Raw genomic sequence first — 15,166 nt, forward strand, 5'->3', positions numbered from 1 at the left:
TTTTGTGGGCAAAACATCTTTATTATTGTCTCCAGTCTCCAGATTCTCCCCCACCACCAGCCCCAAGTACGTTCGACTCCCAGACACGGTTTGATCAGGTTCCCAGGTGATGGATCTGAGCTATGTCAGAGCACAGTAGCCTTCTCTCGAGGTGGAGTTTCACACACAGTTACAGGCGTCAGGTAGGCCTAGTTTTGAGAACCAACACCCAGTAACATCCTAGGACGGGTGCTAGAGGTGTGTTCGTTGTAGTTCATATTAATTCAGCTGATAGCATCAGCATGGAACGTGCCCTGTAACCGTGGAGAAGGGAAACACCAGACTTTGTGCCTCCAGACTTTGGGTGTCCAATTGACAAATCTGCCTCCAGCGAATCGCTCAGTGATCAATCCCTCCGCCTTGCCTCCTCTTTCTCCTCTAGAACACGACTGAAGACCCTCCTCTTCACCTGCTCCCACCTCACCGGCTCGGCGGATAGTTTAATTTCGAAATTTTAAAAAAAGGCCAAGCCAATATTCCTTTCCCATCCTGAAAAAAGAACAACACCAAAGCTGAAAAAAATGTTGAGGATTTTTTTTCGTGTGTGTTTTTCCTCCCGTTTTTTTACTTGGGAGCGTTTCCAAATCGTATGAATATTATGTTCCAGATTAGCGGTACCGGATGTTTGAAGGATGGGGTCAGAGGAGTCCATAGGGGGAAGTGGGTGGTGAGGTGGGGGTGGAGAGGGGTTCAGGGGCTGGCTGGTGGGGGGGCGAAATGAGCAAACTGTTCATAGCTCATTGTTTTACTGTCGAAGCGACACACAGCTGTGTACTTCGAAGACCCGAGGCCTCGCTTCCTGTCAGAAAATGACAGACAGGTTTGCCTAATAACGGTCAATGTCAGCCTTACATCTTTAAAACAGTCACAGGTGCAAACGGGCTCTGATGGGGAAGCGCTTTTATGTGAGAAAATGTGGGTGTAAAAATATACATGTGTTCTAAACCTAAAAGAATGTCACTTTGATCTTTCAAGCACAGTTTTTTTCTCAAGGGTTTTGCCCTGTGACAGACAAGCCAGCTAAATGGATATCCCACAGCCTGTGAATGGGTGACCAGAGGTCCGAAATTCCACTCCGTCTCAGCCTGCAACTCATTTTCTTGTCTTCAAAGTTACGACTGTGCAGAATGGTGGAGAGAGTTGTGCCTGTTCACCCACAAAACACACACTCCTCTTTACGGTATATCCTGTGAGGTGATTTTGAGATGTTCTCCCAGTGTGAAAGGTGCTATATCATAGAATATTACAACACAGAAGGAGGCTGAGAAGTCATGAGACTTTGCTGTGTACAAAATAGCCATCGTGGTAATATAGCATTTGATATAGCGGGTTTCACGTTGTGAGGATTTACTGTTTAGTCATTGTGTATTTTGGAGCCGTAGTCCAGCATGCAAATTGACAACAATTACCTGTGAATCATTTGGAGATGTTATGGTGTGATTGGTGCTATATCAAATGCAAAGTACTGTACTGTAACAAATACCCCTTCTATGTAACATCTGACCAACTCTATGTTATGGTTTCATTTTGCCTGAGCGCTGTATACTGCGGCTTTATGAGTAGAATTTGGTAATGGCTATGAGCATTAAATGTAATTCACCATCATTGCGAAAAGATCGGAACATAAACTGAATCCTCCATGTCACCAAAGTACAATTAAGCCAGGGTGGCATTCCTATATCTGTCCTAGCCTGTGGAGTCCTGTAGCGTGTTGGTTAGAGCACTTGCCTCGAAAGTAAGAGGACCTGGGTTCAACTCCCGGGCAGGGCGAAATGTTAGGTAAGCTTCCTTACTTCACTCGCCTCTGTTTACCTAGCAGTAAGTAGGTTGTTTATCGATTGGCGGTTAATAATTCTTTCAAAAATAAAATAATAATTTGGTCACTCAGTCCACGACTGTTTGTGGGGCACTGCTGTGTGCAATTGGCTGCCGCATTTCGCCCACAAAATATAAAATTCACTTTACAGTATATTCTGTGAAGCGCTTTGAGACGCCTCAATGACGTGCTATATCAAATGCAAGGATCATTATTATTATTATTATTACAGCAAATAATGGGGAACAACCTCCTGAGCTGGAGGCTTGAGTGCTACCGGCCGAGCCAGGCTAACGCTGAACAAAGCTGCCCCTGTGGCTTGTTCACAGAAGGGTCCCTCACTCTCTGCAGGTAAGAACAAGTCATCTGGAAACGTCAACTGACCTTTCGGGCATTGAGGTGGTCCTAAGGTTCTAACCCAAACCCCCTGCTCGTCCCTACACACTATGCAGTGGCTGTTAGATCCTCACTGGAGAGAGGATGAGCATCTGAACAGGTCCCCCCCTGTTGGTCTATTTCTGGGTTTTGTTGTGTTTGCACAGCTGTCCGCATGTCACTGAGCCATCCAATGGATTCTGCAAACACCATGTGTGTCTTTCTCTGTTGACTGCTGGCAGCGGTCGGGAGGCCTGGCAGTGATCACTGTAAACGTTGGGAGTAATGGGTTGCCCGGATGTGGTGCATAATAGGTGTGCTGTACAGGTGTATTCTATAGGTATGTTTCACAGGTATGTTATGCAGGAATGTTGCACAAGTATCTAGGCATGGTGTACAGTTATTAAATACATGAGCCCAAATCTAAAGCTAATTTTTCCCTTTTCAGCTCTTCCCCTATTAAGCTCCACCTCAATCCTCTCCAAACCCCCTCCCCTCAAAACCTCTACCCCTCCCCCCATCCCCCTCCCCCCTCCCCACATGGTCGATTTCCACCCTTTAAACTCAGCTATCTTTTATTCTTGAACGTGTGTGGTCCTTTTAACTTCCTCTAACATGTAACTCACATCTGCTAAAGTCACATTGCACTGGTGGGGTTTACAATGAAGAGTGTGTGTGCACACAGGATGAATCCACAACTCCTTCTCAGCTTCCCCCCTTCCCCCCTCCTTCCTCCACCCCTTCTCCCCCACTCCCACCGCCCCCTCTCTCCCCCCCCCCAACCCAGGACAGCTGCACCAGCACAGTTGCAAAGTGGATCTAAGCCAAACCCATGATGTGCGAGAGAGCAACTGTGGGCAAGGGCCACATCTGCTTTCCGTGAGGAAGAGGGTACAATGTGGAAAAGGCGGGAGTGGGGAATGGAAAAAGGGGAAAAATATATGTACATATATTAATAGAAGTGAAATGAGGGAGAGGAGAGATGCACAAGATAAACGAAGTAAGAGCGCAATGTGTTCAGACAATTAAAGGGAAAGATGCACATCGCCCTCGCGTGCTATCTTGATTCTGGTGAAGGAAGAATGTTAGCCGAGTATTTTTTTTCCCAGTTGATGTATTTGGCTGCCACGTTTCGCTCACAAAACCCACAGTCAATTCACTTAACACTAAATTTTGTCAAGACACTATATCAAAATGCAAGGATTGTTATATTATCATGCATCTAATCCCATATTTCCTCAATGTGCTAGTTATTGTTAATAATAACAGTAATAATAATAATCTGTCATTTGATATAGCGCCTTATCACATCGTTGAGACGCCTCAAAGCGCTCCACAGAATATATTGTAAAGTGGATTGATTGTCTATTTTGTGGGCAAAACGCGGCAGCCAATGGCGCACAGCAATCAGTTAAGGGGCAATGTTTTATTAGCCGTCAAGGCATCGGTATCAAGTGCCCCCACTGACCTGCCCTTGGAGTGAGTGTCAAAGGGTGTCTTTGTCACTCATTCATGCGGGGGGGGGACTTTTAGCTGTTTGCGGAGGATGATGGGGCAGCACAGGAGGTACATAAGTCGGTCACAAGATCTCCAGCGCTGTGAATGTAAAGAATTTCTTCTATCCCCCCCACCCCCTCCTCCAAACAAAACCCTCTTAATTTGGACCATCTGGAAGCTGCACGTTCCGTGAGTCAAAGTTTCCAGGTTGGTGCCATTGTCGTTGATGTTAATTACAGCCAGTTAGAAGGTCAAAGAGACTTATGTTGAGAATCCAGAGTCCTTTCATAATAAGTTACCAGAACTGTTAGCAATTCCTGCGGAGGGGGCAAGCTATCAAAGTGACCTTGCGACTGAGACCCAAGGCTACAAATGTTCCCACGGATGATAAATCTAGGCCGGGTCTCAAGGCAGCTCACTATCTGTTTGACTGCAAAAGTAAAGACAGGTGGAGGCAATTCCAGGGAACCGAGCAAGGCAACAGCTGAGAAAGCAGAACCTTCTTGCCCTGGCCCTTGGGCTATTTGTAGAACCCCCACCAGGCTTGGCAGTGGAATAATACAGAGTAGGGAGGGGTGTGGGGAAGGGGCTAGGGGAAGGGAAAACTGAGAAGAGTTAAGCAAGAGATCTTACAGCAATGAAAGCTGCACAAACACAAACTCAAACTTGACATACTGTACCATTGTGATTCTTTTTCACAGATCAGTTCGTCCCTGTATGTATTGTGTCACTCACTTTTTTCTCTTTGTTGCATTCTTACCCTCGCCGTTACCACCCACCCCCCCCCCCCCCCACCCCACCTTCATCCACCACCGCCATCCCTTGCTGGCAGGATGTGGGTCGAGCGATTGCCGATCGACTGCCTGACCCAAAAGGAGGACCTCCCAAAATCCCATTGCCTTACGCCCTCTCTTCCTGCCTTCAAAACCCTCTTGAAAAACAGTCAAGATCCCTTCTCCCAATTGCTTGTTGATCCATGTTGTCTCTCTTAAGTGCTTCGAGATGTTCAACCCACCTAAAATGTGCTACACAAATGCAAGTTGTTGTTCTATGTCCAGATCTTCCACCGTATCACCACTTCTCAGCTCCACTCCAAGGTGATGCTAAGATCCCAGTCAGGTTTTTCTGCAGCTCTGAACTGAGAAGGAGAGCACGGCCAATGTGAGAAGGCAAGCAGGAATGTCAGGGAGCCCAGAAGGTGACTGTTGGTACAACCAGATCTGGATTAAACCCCCTCTGGCACCAGGGGGAAAGGGGTGCACAGACTTTTGCTCCCTTCTAATAATAATAATCCTTGCATTTAATATAGAACTCCATCATGTCTTCGAGACATCTCAAGGCCCTTCACAGAATACACTGCAAGTTGAATTGACTATATTTTGTTGGTGAAACGTGGCAGCAAATTGCGCCCAGCAGTGTCCCACAGACAGTAGTGGATTGAGTGACCAAATCATTATTATTATTACGTTTGAAGGGTTTGTTACTGCACAAAGTGCTGGATCTTTCAGCAGCCCTTTGCAGACCCAGAAACCCTTCCCCCCCAGCAAAACCAAATTTCCTTCACAGCCAAACATCTGGGACCAATCGCAATGATTCTCCCAGCTCCGCTGAACACAGTGTCCGGCCGTTTCCAGCAGTAAATCTCTTGCCCAGCTTTCAAAACATTGACGTTTCCACCGCACAGACAGGCAAGGAGCTTGTTGAACAAAACGACCGATAATTAGCCAGCTCTCTGAACAATGCGGTGGAGTTTAGACCGACTTCCAGCAGCTGAACAGCCACTGCTCTAATTTCTTAACTCGCAGATGTACAGATGTCACATTGTGCCACTCGCAACATGAAAGAGGAGAGCGAAATAAACTGAGACCCTGAGATAGATCAAACCTTCAGGGACGTTTCAAAGCGCTCTCCAAAAGGAACAGAACTCATGTGGCTTAGGGAGAGTGGGAGAATCTCTATCTCTAACCCTGATCATTCATACGCTTTGTGTTTGTCTTTTGTTGCATTCGGTACATTGAGTTAGATACCAAAAAAAAGATAGTGGGGATGAATGTCATGCAACCGTGAGCAAAGGGCAAGCACAAAGGACATGAAATCAGTACTAAGGTGTGGGTTAGGCCTAACTTTTAGGCAATGCCAATTTGGGAGAAATCAGCCCCACTCTTGGGGCACAAAATTCCTCATGGTCTCATAGCCTTAACCATTGTTTTGAAATGTAAAATATCAGAGAATTTAATCTTAAACTGGAACCTTAATCTTACTCTGTTTTTCCCCAGTTCTCGAAAATTAATCCACTTCCAAATGAATTTTAAGAATTTTCTCAAATTCCGCACAAACTTGAATGTCAAGACACTCATCTTAAGGCTGAGATGATGAAAGATTTGGGGCCCTCTGATCGCTACCCAACGCTATCCAGTTGCACGGTTAATGTGGGGACCATCACACTAATGATACTCCTAATAATAATAATCCTTGCGTTTGATACAGCGCCTTTCATGTCGGGAGGACGTTTCAAAGTGCATCACAGGTTTAATGTAAAATGTACTGACTCCGTATTTTGTAGGCAAACGCGGCAGCCAATTTACACACTTCAATGTCTTGCGAACAGCCATAATAATAATAATCCTTGCATTTTATATAGTGCCTTATCACATCATCGAGACCGTCTCAAAGAGCTTCACGGAATATAAAGTGGATTGACTGTGTATTTTGTGGATGAGCCATGAGGTCGACAACCAATTTGATCTGGGGGCTTGTTGGCCGGGAAATGATGAGAATCAGATGATGTGAGTTTGGCCACCAAATTCACAAGGAATGGGGTTCAATCTGAATTCCCATCATACACATCACCTGAAGGAAGGTCCATTACAACAGCTGGTGGGTCAGCTTATTCCATCCATTCCCTGCTCCCGTGTTAAATGAATTCTTCACACCAGCCTGAGTGAGTGAAGGCTGTGAACAGGTTCCAGCTCCAGCTTAAACTGACTTGAATGTATAACGAATGCAGAGGCCAGCAAAGCATGTTAGTGGGAATGTGAAAGCAGCCCCTTCCCATGTTCTACAAGAACACGTCTGAAACATGCGTCTTTGTAACTTGGTTGTATCATCTTGGCTCAGTCAGTTTGGCTCAGAAGACTGAGATAAAAGAGTCACATCAGGGCTTGAGCTTGCAGCTTAGGCTGACACTCCAATTCAGTACTGGGGGTGGGGGGGGTTAGTGGGGGTGTGGTGAGGGCATTGCAATTGGTAAGGTGTTGTCCTTCAGATATATGTTAAAACCTCTTGTTCAGGTGAAAGCTAAAAAATAGTGACACTATTGTGAGTTTCTCTCTGGTCAACAATCCTCTAGGTTAATCTCTCAATCGTGTGGGAACTTGCTGGCTCTAAATGGTTGACGTGTTTACCTATCAAAACAATCACTGCACTCACAAGCAATTGCAGCACTTGCAATGAGGTTTGGACGGAATAGGCTGAATCAAAAAAAAACAAGTTCTTTACTAAAAAAAACAACACTTTACAGTAGACTTCAGACTTGAGTGTACGCCTCATTGCTTCGGGCTTTTTGAGTACATTTCCATGGTTGCCATGGGAAGCCTTCCAGCCCTTGATGTTGCAAACACCTTACAGTCAGTCACAAGACAGATCGCTCCTCTGGGAGATAAGACATCCTGCGTGTAATTAGCTTTTTCAAAGCACCAGAGTAGTTGAGGTTCGGGCCTGGTCGTGCTGGGAGTGAGGAACCCAGTGCCTGGACAGCAGCTGAGCTATCAAATTCAGCATTAAATTTCTCAAAGCTACCGTGTCTCTGTTTGTTGTTTTACACCAAAAGGCCTAAACCCACTGAAATGACACGATTTCTCTCAAAGGTTCCGTGTCATCCGGAACCTTTTTCTTGTAATACAAATTGAAAACACTTTGTTGAAGTATCAAATGTGGGTGGGTGGGGTGGGTGGGGAGGATTCACGGAAGGAGTAAGTAGGCTGTGAACTTTGATGTTTTTACGCAGTTTAAAAAGGTTACTCAGGCATCTCCTGGTCCAATGCTGAGACACAGTCATTGAAAGGTCCCATTGAGCCTTTGGTAGTGCGTTCAATGGAAGTAACATAACCTTAATGATTGCTGTAGTTTAGGACATCATTTGAGTTATTGAGTGGTCCCACGTTCCATTGTGATGGGTGCCTGATCTTAGCTGGGTCTACAATCGGACTTAGTACCTCCTGGGTTAGGGAGGGAAGAAAATTAACCAGACTTCCCAATCTGCTACCCAATGTTGTCTGTACCCACCCCATAAGGTTGAATGTATGGGCATCAGGTAAGTTCATGCTGTGGTGCCTCAGTTGATTCCCATTATCCAGTCTCGCTCAGGCAAATCCTGCCAAAAAGTTCCCAACCTGGAATTGGAATGGTATCTCTCCAGCACCAGGTCAAAGGCATTCCCTTCCCCAGAAAACAGATGAACGGAACAGGACCAAACACAGGGCTGCTGCCTTCAGTAATCCCGGTGCGACAGTGAGGGGGAAGAGTTGAGAAAGGAACCTTTTGGCAATTGCCACAAAACCTTCAACCAAAATAGAATTTATAGGTCACATTAAAACTCTTCAGACAATGATAAAAGCAAAGGCTCCTAGACTTGTGTCCCTGTGTAGCGTGTAACAGATACGTGGCTTTAGCAACCTGCATGAAACACAACAGATCTCAGAGTTATGCGCCAACAATGCCTTTCATTAGCGAAGACAGCTGGCTGGGGACCGGAGAGCAAAATGTTGGGATTCTCGGAACTCTTTGATCTTTGACTTTTTCTGAAGCTTCTTTCTATCCTTTGGCTAATTAGAACCTTTGGAAAGATACCTCTTATTGGCTGGAGGGAAGGAAGCAGAGGCTCTCTGTTAGGGGAGATAGGGCAAAATGGGGAGCGATATTAAGGGGTCTGTACTGGGACCCTCTTGTTTCTCCTATATAGTAATGACTTGAATTTTCAGACCCAGTGTAAGAGTAGTTAATTTTCTAGATGATACCATGTTGTGGGAAATTGTGGAATCAAAAGAGGCAGCAAGAGTCCTCCAAAGAGAGCTTGATAGGGTACATATGCCCAGTAGTGCACTGGAGGATCAGCCTAGATCTATGAGTTCAAAATCCCACGAAGGGGCTTGAACCCACAACTTTCTTACTCAGTGTTCAAATGATGTCCTAAACCATAGCAATAAATAAGATTATGTTACTTCCATTGAAAGCACTTCAAATAATTGCGATTATTTGCAATAGACCCTATGAGGGCATCTGTGATAATGAGCTCCACCTGCTCAAAGAAACATTGGTGATGGGCGATCTTCAAATCTGACTTCTAGTGCTCTGGTACACTTCTCTGCGTGATGGCAGCTATATAAATGCAACTTGCTGTTGTTGACTTCACGAGTTACAATTTTGGCTTTGGACTTTACAGTCTGAGCCACAATATTGTGCCTGGGGGAGAGAAGAGAAGTAAAAATGAAAGGTTCAACCCTAAGTAGATTTCGGAAATCCATTGACTGAGTAGCTAGAGGATTTGGCGAAATGTTTCATACGTTCATTTTTCTCGTGCCCTAGCTTTGCTCGAAGCTGCTTCTCCCTAGAATTATGTGGCACTGAGAGAAGCTGGGAGGTGACTGAACAGAAACCAGTATAGCATTTTCCCCACACACACACACACATACACATAACCCCCCCTTTGAGCCAAGTGGTGACTGGAAAAGAGCTTCCCCTCCAGTTGTCCTTCAGCTTCGACTGTGAGCAGCTGCAAGGCTCAACCCAACAAATCCAGGCAACAGAGGCAGCACATCCCTGTCCCCTTCACTACGCAGTTTTTTCCCAAAGTCCTAATGTCATGGAATAACTTCCAACGTGACACATGTTCCTTGCTTAATCACCGTCCCCTGTGCCCGAGGATCAGGGAACGCTGCAATTTGCTGCTCCCTCCAGAAATCCCGGCTTCTTAAAAAGACAACTGCGGGGTCACTCATTCTGTTAGAGCTGGCTTTCTCAGCGTCGGACTCACACACCCTGCCATTCGCTCGCTAGCCCTAGTAGTCTCCAAAGAGACTTTCTACCTATCCTCTGAGTGCTAACAGCACAACAACAGATCGTTCCTTCTGTCCAGGTAAGGCTCTTATGTCTGTGTGCGCATGCGGTTGTTAGAGCAACCGCTGTCTAGCATTTAACTCGGGACTTTGTCTACAGAGTCATATATGTAAAGAACGAAATTGTCAGAGTGATTCGCTGCCAAATGTAGTGGCTGTGTGTTTGTTGGTTAGACCCAGCAGCCTTTTGCATCCGCATGAGATACCGCGCCCAGGCACTAGGCAAATGACCGATTAATGTGATAAGCACATGAGAAGACACTGCTTTCTGGGTTGAAATATTATCATAAGTTGTTTAACATCTCCCCTGAACAAGCAGAGGGGATCTCTTTAATGTCTCTTGCTGAATGATGGTGCCTCTGACAACTCTGTGCTCCTCCCAACACTGCTCTGGATTGTCAGCCCGGTCTAAAGTCTATGAGCTCAGTCCCGACCCTGGGCTCGAAAACCACAACCTTCTACCCCAGAGGCAAGAACGCTTCCGTCTGACACGGAAACATGCTCGGCCCATGAATGGTGTAACTTTATAAATGCTGCGTTAAGAATAAATCAATTGCAGAGAATCGATCCGTGGATGTAAGAGTCAGGAAGGTAATCACCAGCTGTAGTAACAGAACACTGTGACAAGGCGTGGATTTCCAGTGCAGAGTGGATGTTACTCCTCTGTGCTTTTCACCAGTTGCGCTGAGGTAACAGGATACTGCCTTTATATCGGGAGACTTTAAAAATAACTTGGCCCCTTCCCCAAATTGAGGCAAAAGGTGACACTGCGACTGAGCAAAGTATTTGCAGTGTGCAAATCACAATGTGGTTCACACCCTAAGTAAGACCTGTTACTAACTGGAAGAGTGAACCCGCTTGTAACTGGGGAGGGGGCTTTAGGTTGATACACAGACGTGTAGGTTACGCTATTACAGAGCCCCAACTCCGCCTCCCCCGGCTATCAGACTTCAGTTCTTAAGAAACTCTATTTAAAAAAATGTTCACTCATTCCACCACTGTTTGTGGGGACGCTGCTGTGCGCAATTGGCTGCTGCGTTTCGTCAACAAAATATACAGTCAATTCACTTTGCAGTATAGTCTGTGAAGCGCTTTGAGATGTCTTGATGACGTGATAAGGCGCTGTATCAAATGCAAGGATTATTATTAATATTATTAGATGAGATATTAAACTGAGACTCTGTGAGTCCCTTTCAAGTGGATGTTAAAAATCCCATAACACCACTTGAAAAGAGAAGGGAGTTTCTCTCTCGCTCGATCCTTACCAACAGGGAAAATTGGTCATTCCAGTTCATGGCTGTTTCTGGGACATAGCACAATTTGGCTGCAGCGGTTGCCAACAAACTGTACCGTCACTACGCTTTACATTGTATACGGTGAAGAGCTATGAGACATCCTTCCGACATGAGAGCCTCTATACCAAACGTAAGGATTATTAAACCACAGATTATCTGAAGGAAAGGGATCTGCTGTGTGTCCAACTATAATAAGTCTGTGAAACATTCCTTAAACACATAAAGATTTCACCCACAAATAAACAGTCAATCCACTTTACAGTGTATCCTGTGAAGCGCTTTGAGATGTCACAAAGACGTGACAAGGCAATATATCAAATGCAAGGATTATATATTACATTCCCCCACTCCCCGCCACATACACACACACTCTGTTCTCTCCCCCCACTCACCCACACACACACACACTCTGAAGCAGTGAAGATCAGTGACATTTCCTATTTTCTGTTACTATGGCAAACATGCAAGACATTGTGTAACTGAGACCCGGTGTGACAGGTACCAGTATTGCTCTGTGAATTCCTGGTGAGTGAATGACATTCTGTTACAAACTGGTTACTCAACTTGTGGGGAATCTGCGGGGATGTTGGCTGAAGCAGTTGGCTGAGTCCTTTTACCTCTGACAGGCTGACACAATCCAAGTGTTCTTTCTCTCGCTCTCTCTCTTGCTGGCTCTGTGTCTGTTCCGCGCTGTATCTGACTTGGCAGTGCCGGATGGGACAGTGCAGATGGGAGCTCATCTCTGCATCTGTAGCTTGGTGTCAGCCTGGCTCAGCTGGTTAGCAAGTCTCGCTTCTGAGTCAAAAGATTGTGGGCCCCCGGTCGTTAGTCGATTGGCGGATCGCTTTCCGGGGGGAAATAATCCCTCAAAAAAAAATTGGGTCACTTTGATTCATGACTGTTTGTGCTGTGTTTAATTGGCTGCCGGGTTTCACTCATAAAATATACAGTCAATCCGCTTCCATATATTCCATATATATTCTGTGAAGCGCTTTGAGACGTCTCAATGACATGATAAGGCGCTATATCAAATGCAAGGATTATTATTATTATTATTATAAGAGCAATCAGCACTGAAAGGGTTTAAAGGCGCTGCAGAACTGGATGACCGCAAGCTTGTCTAATAAAATTTCAGGGACATTTACGGTCATCTCACCAGGAGGGAGATTTGACAAGTGTGGGCGGTGGATGAGATGTGTTTAGCTTTTAAAGAGAGAGAAACAGAAGCAAATATTTTTATCCAAATGAGTGGGAGCAAAGGAACGAGGGAGGGAGCGATGAAACGAGGGAAGGAGATTGACAGGGCATTGAGGAGTGAGGGAGGTAAAGGAAGGGGGTTCTACAAAGATGGCTTGATATCTTTTACACTGTGTCAGCGCTTGAGGACAGAGATAGAACGAGACGGTAGGAGGTGGAATTGTTGAGAGCATCAAGGTGATTCTCCTGCAGTCTGCCTCCCCTATAATTATCTTTATTGTCTAATAAAGATTTTACAGATCCACATTCAGATTTGGCAGCTGAGCAGAGTAATAACTCAGCAGTCATTACAGAACAATTTGTTTTCTGTCTGTTGTTTCCTCCGAGCCCCAGGGCCTGCAGTTGGGCAGGGAAAGGCCAGGCGTGTTACTGAAACCCTCTTTCAAGCCAGCCACGTAATTTCAGGTTGCGCGAGTCATCGCTCTCAGTACAGGAGAGAGATGAGAGCAGGGAGAGAGGCTGAGCAGGTGGGATCCTTAGAGAAACTGATCCTTCCATCATGGGCTTCTCTACGTTTCTCTCAGTCTCCCTGCAGGTATCACAGCACCAGCTCACACATGGCCTGAAGGTTATTATAATAATAATAATAATAATAATAATAATAATAATAATAATAATAATAATAATAATAATAATAAACTAATCCTAGCATTTGATATAGTGCCTCATTATGTCGTTGAGACGTCTCAAAGCGCTTCACAGATTATGTTGCAAAGTGAATTGACTGTGTATTCTGTGGGCAAAATGCGGCAGCCAATTACGCACAGCAGCGTCCCACAACCAGTCACGGTTGAGTGGGATTTTTTGGAAGATTATTACCCCCTGAAAGCGATCCTCCAATTGACCAACAACCGGGTTCCTACTTACTGCTTGGTCGATAGAGGCATGTGTTGGGTAAGGAAATTTATTGAAGGTTTCACCCTGCCCGGGAATCAAACCCTGGTCCTCCCGCTTGTGAGGCGAGCGCACTAACCACTACACTATGGGACTCAACAAGGTTTAGAGGCTCCTTGGCTGGAGAGAGTTTGCATTAAATCACGAGCAACAAACATTGCTGGTGGGACTTTATCTGAGAACATCCTCAATAACAGGCCTTGTTGCATTAGGCTGTTTCAGTAACTTCAGTAATGTTCAGGCTGGGGGAGACACTAATCACAAGCCCCCCTACCCCCCNACCACCCCTCCCCACTCTAAAATGCACTACTCCGGGGTCAACCCATGGATGACTGCAACCCAACAAATTGCACATTCATTCCGAAACTCAGGAATTCTCCTGCCCCATTGAGTGGATTCCATTGTGCATTGAGGCTGACGTTCAAAGGTCAGACCTCAGGCCTGTGTTACAGACACAACCGGGAAAGATGGGTTCACAATCTCGGGTGCACAGACGGTAGGGAGGGACAACAACAACAAACAAAGATCTCTCCTCCTTCCCCCCCCTCCCATCCTCCCAATAGCTAGTCGCCGTGCGCAAACGGCAGCCACATCGTCTAACAAAGCACACAGTCACTACACTTTACAGAATATCCAGTGAAGCAGGTTGAGACTTGCCCCTGATGTGAAAGGGGCTATTTCAAATGAAAGGATTACTCTTCCTCTTCACTGTCTGTACTTTTCACAGAAGGGTGTCCGTGGAAACCGCCACATATCACCCTCCCCCACCCCCTCCCCCCCCATTCCCCTACCCTTTTCCTAATACACCTCGAGCCGTTGCCTGCAGGAGAGGAAGTGTAGAGCACTGGAGAAGAGAAAACAATTCTCTTAAGTCTCTTTTTCTGGTGAACGGCCTCTCTCCCAGATGTTTAAGATCGTAAACACAGGGAGAGAAATCTTGTGCCAAGGCTCTGCTGTGTGACGTTGCATAAACCTTCCTAAATGCAGCGCTCACTCCCCAGCATCAACCCGGGCCCTGGTGATGGATACGCTCCATGTTGCTCAGACCTGAGGGGATAAAGCCTCTATTGAAAGCCACGGGCAGAATGGAGCCATTCATCTGAGCCAAGGGGAGGAGGCAATCCAAATACTTCCCACAAACTAGTCTTGGCCGGAGTTTTAAGCACCTTCAGTCAAGGGGCAGGTACCGTGTCTTGAAGCAGAGTCTTCCAGGCAGGGTCTGTAAACGTTCACCTCAACCGGCAATTATAATAATAATAATAATAATTGTATTTGATATGGCCCCTTATCATGTCATTGAGACGTCGCAAAGCGCTTCACACAATATACTGTACGGTGGATTGACTGTATATTTTGTGGATGAAACACGGCAGCCAATTGTGTACAGCAGCGTCCCACAAACAGTCGTGGAATCTTTTTTTTGTAATTCATTGTACTGAAAATAAATATTTTTTATTCAGTAATTATTATCACTGAATTAACCGTCCTCTTCAGGAACTCTGTTGCCCTTTGCTTTCGAGTGCTGACAGCGACACTCAGGAGCCTGGCGTGCCTCTCCACAGCCCCTGGAAGGGTGTGTGTAGACATCGAGTGAGGACATGTTGGTCCTCGCTGGCTGCTCTCATTTTATGAAGAGTGAACCTGGGCCGAGGTGGTCTCTCTCACGCAGGTCAGTAGAGGGGAGAGAGAGAGAGAGAGACAGCTCAGCAAAAAGCCTCAAAGTTATATCCGCCCAGCTATTTTTGAAGAGGTGGGAATGGCATCTCCCCCCAAGTCCCTAGCAGCTGCCTGTGTAAGAGAAGACACAAAAGGAACAGCCAGTTGTAGGGTTTATTTTACACACACGGACACGCACACACATACGCACACACTCACGCACG

The 15,166-nt window shown here is 45.9% G+C and overlaps 1 protein-coding gene and 1 long non-coding RNA gene across 2 annotated transcripts in view; one reads left to right on the plus strand and one right to left on the minus strand.

The window, feature by feature from the left end:
• On the minus strand, nt 1–11,871 carry LOC103181946. Its single transcript, XR_488262.2, has 2 exons — nt 11,753–11,871; nt 1–528 (listed from the first exon to the last, which is right to left on the minus strand). It is a non-coding gene; the product is annotated as an uncharacterized LOC103181946 (long non-coding RNA).
• Nucleotides 9,509–15,166, plus strand: part of rgmd (RGM domain family, member D) — a 24,055-nt gene continuing 18,397 nt past the window's right edge. Inside the window, exon 1 of the mRNA XM_007898747.2 lies at nt 9,509–9,860. The gene's annotated coding sequence lies outside the window, so the exon portion shown is untranslated. The remainder of the gene's footprint in view (nt 9,861–15,166) is intronic.

This window comes from Callorhinchus milii, unplaced genomic scaffold, assembly GCF_018977255.1.
Source record: "Callorhinchus milii isolate IMCB2004 unplaced genomic scaffold, IMCB_Cmil_1.0 Scaffold21, whole genome shotgun sequence".
Lineage (NCBI taxonomy): Eukaryota > Metazoa > Chordata > Chondrichthyes > Chimaeriformes > Callorhinchidae > Callorhinchus > Callorhinchus milii.